Source organism: Haliotis rubra, unplaced genomic scaffold (genome assembly GCF_003918875.1).
Source record: "Haliotis rubra isolate DU_JTF1 unplaced genomic scaffold, ASM391887v1 Scf920, whole genome shotgun sequence".
Lineage (NCBI taxonomy): Eukaryota > Metazoa > Mollusca > Gastropoda > Lepetellida > Haliotidae > Haliotis > Haliotis rubra.
Genome location: NW_025767658.1, coordinates 36,846 through 45,401, shown reverse-complemented (window position 1 = coordinate 45,401; position 8,556 = coordinate 36,846). Strand labels below are relative to the sequence as shown.

The 8,556-nt window shown below is 36.3% G+C and overlaps 1 long non-coding RNA gene across 1 annotated transcript; it reads left to right on the top strand.

Annotated features, from left to right (window-relative positions):
• Positions 1-354: 354 nt before the first annotated feature.
• Positions 355-7,832, top strand: LOC124264389. Its single transcript, XR_006895120.1, has 3 exons — positions 355-366; positions 762-764; positions 7,591-7,832. It is a non-coding gene; the product is annotated as an uncharacterized LOC124264389 (long non-coding RNA).
• The last annotated feature ends 724 nt before the right edge of the window (positions 7,833-8,556 follow it).

Sequence of the window (8,556 nt, the reverse complement as noted above, 5' to 3'; positions counted from 1 at the left end):
AGATATTGTTTTCATATCTGCCAATCGAAAAGGGATTAGGTATTTGTTAGTACCCACAATGCCCCTACACACAATTGCCGCCATTTGTCACTTGATCTCATGAGAAGTTGTTTTGAAAGTGGGCCAAAGTGTCTCCCGTTATTAACACAACAAGGAACCCAGCACAATGAATTGTTCCTTCGCTTGTCCATGTTATCTGAATCAAGAAAATGGCAATGCCAGTTACACTAGAAGCTTTGGAGGCTCGGGTACGTGAAAACTTGAAGACGGGAGCAGTCGTCGATCGCGGAGCGAGAAAGGGAACATTCCACGACCATGTCAGGTACAGTGCAAATTTCTTGAATTAATCAATAGCTCATGTTATGTGTAACGTTTAATGTACATAAGTATCAAGGACAATAAATATGAAATAACAATTTTAGACTTGTTGGAACTCGATAAGCAATGCGTGTCGAAATGTTGGCAAGAGATATGGCTTCCTTTACTTTGTCAACTCAAGAACTCGATTGTGATTTGGATCAGGTCACATACGACTAAATGGTTCATTATCGTAATGTATGAAATATTATGTTTGCAAGAACAATATGAACCACAGATATATCCAGCAATGTCACGACTCAAGATAACTTCCAAACGTATTTAGAAGTATTCGAATATTATTGCAAGAAATCCAATGATTGGAAGTTCTATTTTAAAGTTTGTTATTGAAAATTGCCTTTGATATTTGTACCACTGAAAAGAATACAGTGGGGGATAGTGAGTCAGTTTGTATTTATAGGAATTCTCTGACCAGATTTGGTGCATGGTTAGAGTGAAGTTTCAAAAGTCTTTGTCTAGTTATTAGAGTTACAAGACAGCCTATGACCCAAAAAAATCGACAATATTTTTCAGCCAACTTTTAAGACGATATTTATCATGAAAGTATTGATAATACTGTTATAATGCTGTTGAGTGGATAAATTGTCAACACAATATTTTTGGAAACTGTTTTTTTAAAAGATTTTCAAGTCAGTATAGGATAGATTACTGATGTATGAGGTAATTTAAGTTAATCATCTGATGTAAACAATTTTACACTTAGAATGTCAAGATATTTAACTCCGAATGAAGAGATGTGGATTTTGTTAGATCCACAAAAGAAGTTTGTAAAGAAAGTTGGATATATAGAACGTTTAATAGGATATGTTGGGTATACATTGATGTACATTGCCAACCTAAAATTATATGAACTTGTTAATTTTGCTTCTTTTGATATTAGCATATCTACACCTTGCAAATTGATATTTATTCTTCTATTGTCATGCCTTATTGTTATCAAGAGTACAATATCACTTAGAAAGTTCCTGATTTTTCCTTAATTTCTACATTTCCAGCATTCCATTGGGGCAGTGTTGGAAAAAATGAAGATGACTAACTGATCTTGACCTGCAACAGGTATGTGTAATCCAAACCATTCAGTAAATGATGTACATAAAATTATCCAAATAGCGTAAATCCTATGAATCAGAAAAATACATGAAAATTACACAACCACTATTTTCGTAACTTCCAACTGGAAATATTTTCCACTTATACACATCTCCTTTCGGAAGCAGTTTGGCGGTTTCGGGTTCGTTCACCTAGAAGAGGGAAAGCAGAGGCATTTGTCCGCAAAGAACAACAAAAGATTCAGATGTGTAAGTAAATTCTAATCGTTCTCAATTCTAATGTTACACAGGTTAAAATTGAAGAAAAACCTTATTTGAAAAAAAATCAAGTTAATATAATTTCTGGAAAATGTACACTGATATTCGAAAGAACTTTCAAAATAAACACTGTTTAATACGTGCAATGTATAATTAGATATATGCAGCTAAAAGAGTCTTAAATAGAACATAGTAAAGCGCCATTGACATTATGTTTTGGTCTGGACATATTTCACCTTGCACACATCAATTAACAATTTATTAACAACACCCCACTAAATAGTACTTTAGTAGCTGCAAACACGTTGTCAATAGCAGTATGAGATATTAGTTATGGAGGTCCGCCTATGACCCCATTCAATTGCTTGTCTGCCAGAATGACCCAACATTATTTTTTAAACCCAAAATTTATTTTCACATTATTTTCAAAATAATGGATAATTCGTAGTTCTATACATATAATATCAAAGCATAATGTATGTAACATTCAGAAAATAAGTTATAGCTTTCACATGAGAATTTTTCGGAAAAAGAGGCAATGATAGTATGAATTTAGTGTGCATTCCTAAGACATGTTATTAATTCAATGTCAATTTGTTTTCTATAAGTCACAACTGTTATTTAGTGAAACAAAATCTTTTTTGTCAGTCATTAAATGTCCAACCCAAGCTAAGGAAATATGTCCTTCTCTCGCTTGTCTCTCTACTCTTACAAATTTCACTAAGTTCTTCGTCCCTAGTATGGTGATCTACCTTCAGTTGTTGGCAATCTATAGCCGGTTTTTATATTGTATTGTCATTTAAAAGCAACATATTTTAGATTTAATTACTAGTCTTAAATTCATCACTGTGATAATCTAGTTGTTTTACTGTCCTTCGTCGACAGGTGTTTTATAATGTAATTGTGTTTATTGTTAATTTATAACTTATTAAGTCACAATATGGCTGAAATATTGCAGATGTGACTATAAATTTTAACTCACTCACTCACTCACTCACTAAGTTCTTCTGCGATTGAGACTGTTATCACTTTTCAGATCAAATGATCAGTTTTGATTTATTGAACTTTGTGCTTATTGGACAGTGGTTACAGTTTATTTTACCTCAAGCTTAATGAACATTGGACAGTTTTCCTTTCTCCAGCTAGCGATATTTTTGATGAATGCTTGTTTGTTCTGATTGTTAATTGTTTTCTAACTTTCAGAAGCTGGAAAGCAGGAAGGAGGTCCTGACAACGATTGACTGGCCGGAGAAGAAGAAGCAGAAAGTTCTTCCTCTCTTGGGGAAAGAGTTAACATTTCTCAAATTGGAAAAAACCAAATAATATGGAATCATCTACATTAACGAGTTTAGGAAAACATTTAATACTCACTGCTATTTATTCCCTGATTGCTTTTAATTTTTTATGCATTTTATTAATGTGAACATTCCAAATATCACGTGTTTATCAGCAAATTGTTGAATGTAAATAAACCTATCATGACTTTGTGTTTTATTCTGTTATTTGTCATCCTGACGGTTTTACCTTTGTGCAATTGTATAAAATACCTGATTTGGTATGTGTGTTGCATGAAAGATAACCTCTTTTCTGGAGGAGCGGGTAAGGGGCCGGCACAACGGGTTCAGTTTCACGGAAACCAGGTTATAAGCTGGGAGCTAGGTTGGAAACAACAATAAACTAAGCACCAGCAGGAGCCTCCATGAACGAATGGGCAAAGTCCCGACATGGATACCATCCAGATCCTGGTGCAAAATGCAGTTTCAGTTTTAATGGAAACTAGGTTATAACTTGGGAACTAGGTTGAAACCTACAACAAACTAAAACATGGAAACCAGGTTAAAACCTACAACAAACTAAAACATAGAAACCAGGTTGAAACCTACAATAAGTGAGTGAGTGAGTTATTATTGAACGTCACATCGGCAATATTTCAGCCATATCGTGACGAAAACTATTTATGCAATAAAAAGAGAAATGAGAACATTTGACTTTGAAATGGAATATATGTACGTTATAAAAAACCTGTCGACGAAGGACAGTAAAACAACTAGAATATCACAAGTACAACTAAAACTAGTATGGAGAGTTAAAACTGATAGCACTATTTGGACAATACGATATAAAAACAAGCTATAGATCGCCAACACCAGAAGGTAGATCACCATACCAGGGACAATGGGGAGAACCCTACAATAAACGGAAACATGGAAACCAGGTTGAAAATTACAATAAACGAAAACATTGAAACCAGGTTGAAACCAACAATAAACGAAAAAAACGGAAACCAGGTTGAAACATACAATAAACGAAACCAGCTGGATCTTGCTTGGAGGAGTGGGTAATGAATCGCACTGGAAACCAGCCGGAAATGGTTCAAGATTCAGTTTCAGTTTTCACGGAAACCACAATGAAACTTTTGGAAACTACATGGAAACCAACTGGAAATGGTGGTTTCCATGTCGTTTCTTCTCAGTTTCAGTGTTCCGGAAACCAACTTATTTTTGTAGTGATTTTTTACGAGTCGGATCCAAAGGATGATGGCCAAGTTGCCAGTGCTACAGTCCTTGGATCCAAATTGTCACCTCTAAAATTCCCCACAAAAGTCCCATTTTCACTGCTGAGGCCAAGGCTATCTTTGTAGATTACCCCCGAACTAGAAACTGTCCGTCTTTAAGAAAACCCTGCGACATTTAAGACGTCTGGAAATTGTTCCATGGGATCAGGTCTAAGTTTTTCAGAGCATAGGGTTTGGAATAATGGCCTAAGTAAAATTCGGCTTTTTTGAAAGCGGGTCATACGAGAGATGGATAGGAGTAAGAATTTTTGGGAAGTGGTCACTTCCCAAAAGGTTACCGTGGACCAACCTTTCGAACTCGTTTACAAGATTCGAATCTGTAAATGATAGCTGAAATGCTGAGTATGTTCCAATTGAAGGATGGAGATAAGTGTTTGATCCATCGTTGAAAATGCGTAGATCATCTGAGAGAAAGTATTTAATGACCTTCTTAAAAGTCTAAATGAACTCCGCCAAAGGGGGTTATGGCCGTTTAAGTCGCCAAAATTTAATGCAGGGTTTCGGGATATGATCATACAAGTTCTGAAAATCTGATAGGCGTACAGTTGAGGAAGGAGGAAGATAGCATGAACATAGTGTAAACCCTATGTTCAAAGTCGTGCAGACAGCAACATATTGTAGGATTGACTGCTTTTTCGGTGGAAACTGGCCAGAGGAATAAATGTATTTTAATTAAAACGTAACCTCTAACAGGCAGACTTCTGTTTGAGAAATAGTTTTGGGAACACCTGGTGTTATCACAGATTTTCAGTGATCCATTCATATTATTTTCGCAGATATTTTTCCTTTCACGCCAAATGGAATTGTTTCTGAGGATAGGCAGCACGGGGAATTCTTCCGCACTGATATTCTCTATTTACTGCTAAAAAGAGCTATATGAACAGAAACAAGTGGTAGATGTTAACCATTGCAATAAACACACTGTAAAATATGAAAGAGAAACAAACCTGTGACACCGACCAACGTAGCAGCCAAAACACACACCACTGCATTAGCCATCGCACGACTAAAAGAACAACTTCACTGTGTTTCCCGGATATCATCCAATCTCCAGCGTTACTATGGCGAACCTGAACGCAGCATCAAACATTAACGAATGTGAACCACAACAATGCAATATTATAATAAAACACAACTCATATCTACTATGCTCTTGCTATATGAGTAGCTAATTGCAAGTATATCTGTTACTTTTATATTGATTTGTATGTAGAGTTTTTTTAGAAGCTTCGCCAGAAGGTCAGAGCTGCCGACAATGCTGTGTGAGTGTGAGAGTTAAAATCATACATCGACATTCTTTCAGCCATATGTCAACGAGATCAAGGCTGCCATTGTGTTATCAGTGATTTTACCAAACATGGCTGGGCAATCAACAGAAGACGATGTCATATTGTCCAGTAGCAAGATCATTTTGTGACTCTAGGATTTCAATCATTGCAGATGTTTATTTAACATATTTCTAATTGCCTGAAGGCAAGGAAGAGACACTGAATATATATGTACTGTTTATATGTAGCTTAAGATGATAAAGGGGTGTTTAATGCAGCTGTATAGATGGAGCTGTTGTTTGGCAATCTCGAAGACCGAGCCACAATCTTATGCCAGAAGGCGGTGTCTCATGTGTCAATCTGTTGATGTTGACCTGTAAATTTAACATTAGTCCAATTTCCTAGTCATTGGCAGACCTAACCTGACATATTATTGTTTACACAAATGTTGCCGTTTGTGTCGTAGGAGTATACAAACCGCATCCCAAGTGTTTGCATGAAGAATATCAAATGTAAAATAAGGTATTTTTGTCACTCCATGGCGGGTGGGGAGCAGCGTTGCTGAACACATTTGCTTTCCAGGGCTCACATTGGTTCAACACGTAGACATCTGGAATCAAGTTCATCTGATGGGGCTACTACACATTTTGATTCCTCTAATCTGTAAGACAAGAGTTTCTGGCTGTTGATTAAAATAATACCCTCAAGTAGATATCAGTACCATGTTTCCTGATTATTACTACAAAGTCAAATGTGCCATAAAAACAATCAGGTTGGTGAATGAATCTTCAGTAGCCCATGCTTGTCGTAAGAGGCGACTAACGGGATCGGTTGACACATGTCCTTGGTTCCCAATTGCGCAGATCGATGTCCATGCTGTTGATCCCTGGATTGTCTGGTCCAGACTCGTTTATTTACAGACCGCCGCAATATAGATGGCATATTGCTGAGTCCGGAGTAAAACTAAACTTCACTCACCCACTCACCGCGGTTTTGCTTTTTGGTTTAATTATTTTTGGCATCTATTTGAGAAAATCCATTAAACGAAAATTCAAATGTAACACGAGGGAAAACGAAAACATGATACAATTGGTCGAAACTAGTTATTCTGGCTTCCCTAAACCTTGAAATAACCATGATGATAATGAGGTCATTTTTCAGAAAAAACAACAAACACAATTGCAATTTATTCTTCGCGTAAATGTTCTTTGTAATAACAAACATATTGACTTTATAAAGTTTTGCATCTTGCTAGAATTTTACTGCAACCTACCTACCTCTTCCTGTAGCCAACTACCCCCACTATAGCATTGACAACACTGACAACAGATACATCAGTGACGAGGAACTCAACGAGATAGTGAGTGAGTACATGTACATCAAATTTTGAAATCATCACAATAACATTTATTTTAGTTATACCTAGATAAAGAACACTGAAACGTCTCATTTAGTAAAGCCTTCATTTATGTCCGATACAGAAATTTCTTAACTTTAGTGAGTGAGTGAGTGAGTTAAAAATAAAAGTCACATCGGCAATATTTCAGCCATATCGTGACTATAACTAGTTCTAAAGTCATAATACATACACATAATACATAAAACCCCGATAACGAAGGACAGTGAAACCACTAGATTATCACAAAGTGAGCTAAAAGTAGCTAGTATATAACTGTTTAAAGGAGAAAACTATTTTTGGACAATACAATGTTAAAAAGGGTTATAGATGAATGAGCAAGGGACCATTTTTCTTAACTTTAATTCTGTTCAAATATAAACAATTACCAATGACAATGAATTTATGCAATGCAGTGAATTTCAATATTTCAGGCGGTAGAGGGTGGTATGCTGTACAATTCTTAAAGCCTCATTCTCCGGCGAGATGCTTATATTTTTGGCAAGTCTTTGCTGGACGTACAAAATCTTAAAATATCTGTGATATATTAGTTATTACAGCTTTAACAGATATTTCACCCTTGTTTAAATTTAAATTTACCAAACTCAAATTTTCAAACATAATATACAAAATTGGGACGATTAGGAAGCACATCACAATGGAAAGTGCCCACACTCTTGTGAGATGCCTTGTAACATCCAGATTGGATTACTGTTATAGCCTTCTATACGGACTCACCAACGGACATCTCAATAAACTAAAAAAAGTCCAAAATACAGCAGCAGGTATTATATCCCTTACCACTAAACGAGACCATATCACCCCTGTACTCTCATCATTACACTGGCTTCCAATCAAGTTCCGGATTGACTTCAAACTTCTTTGCATTGTGCATAAATGTTTGCATAATCAAGCTCTTTCATATCTCTCTGAACTTCTCACTGTGTACTCCCCTACCAGAACTCTCAGATCTCAAGACCAATGTATTATCTCCGTTCCCAAAGTTCTCCTTTCTTCTTTTGGCAAGAGGTCTTTCCAGTACGCTGGTCCTACTCTGTGGACTTCTTTCCCTCTCCACATAAAGCAGTCTCCCACATTGGAAACTTTCAAAATTAAGTTGAAGACTTTCTTTTTTTCCAAAGCCTATCCCTAAAATCAATCATTCTGTGATCAATTTCAATGTATACTTATTTTGCTATTTTATCCTCTGTATGCATTGTATGTATGCTTTTATGTAGCGCCTTGAGCATGTATCAGTGGGTGGAAAATGGCGCGCTAAAAATATCCATTTTTATTATTATTAAAATCAATGTGGAATGTCAAAAAAAAATCATTGTGAAACTGAATACATATCTACTACAGGTGTATTGCTGAGCTGTGGCAGATTGTGAGAACGAAAATTTTCAAGAACCTTCACGAACTTCACTGCCAGAGTAATAGAGAGAATGAGGGGCGGGGTGCGTCTGACAATGATTATATATACTTAATTAACTCTTTTACAATTCCACACAAATTCTTCGCTCTCCCGTCCCATGGTCAACCATCTCTCCGGACCGAAATGTAAACAAGCACATTTTACGCGCGCATCAAAATGTTGCATCGAAACACGCCGTCGTCTGAAATCTCGAAGTG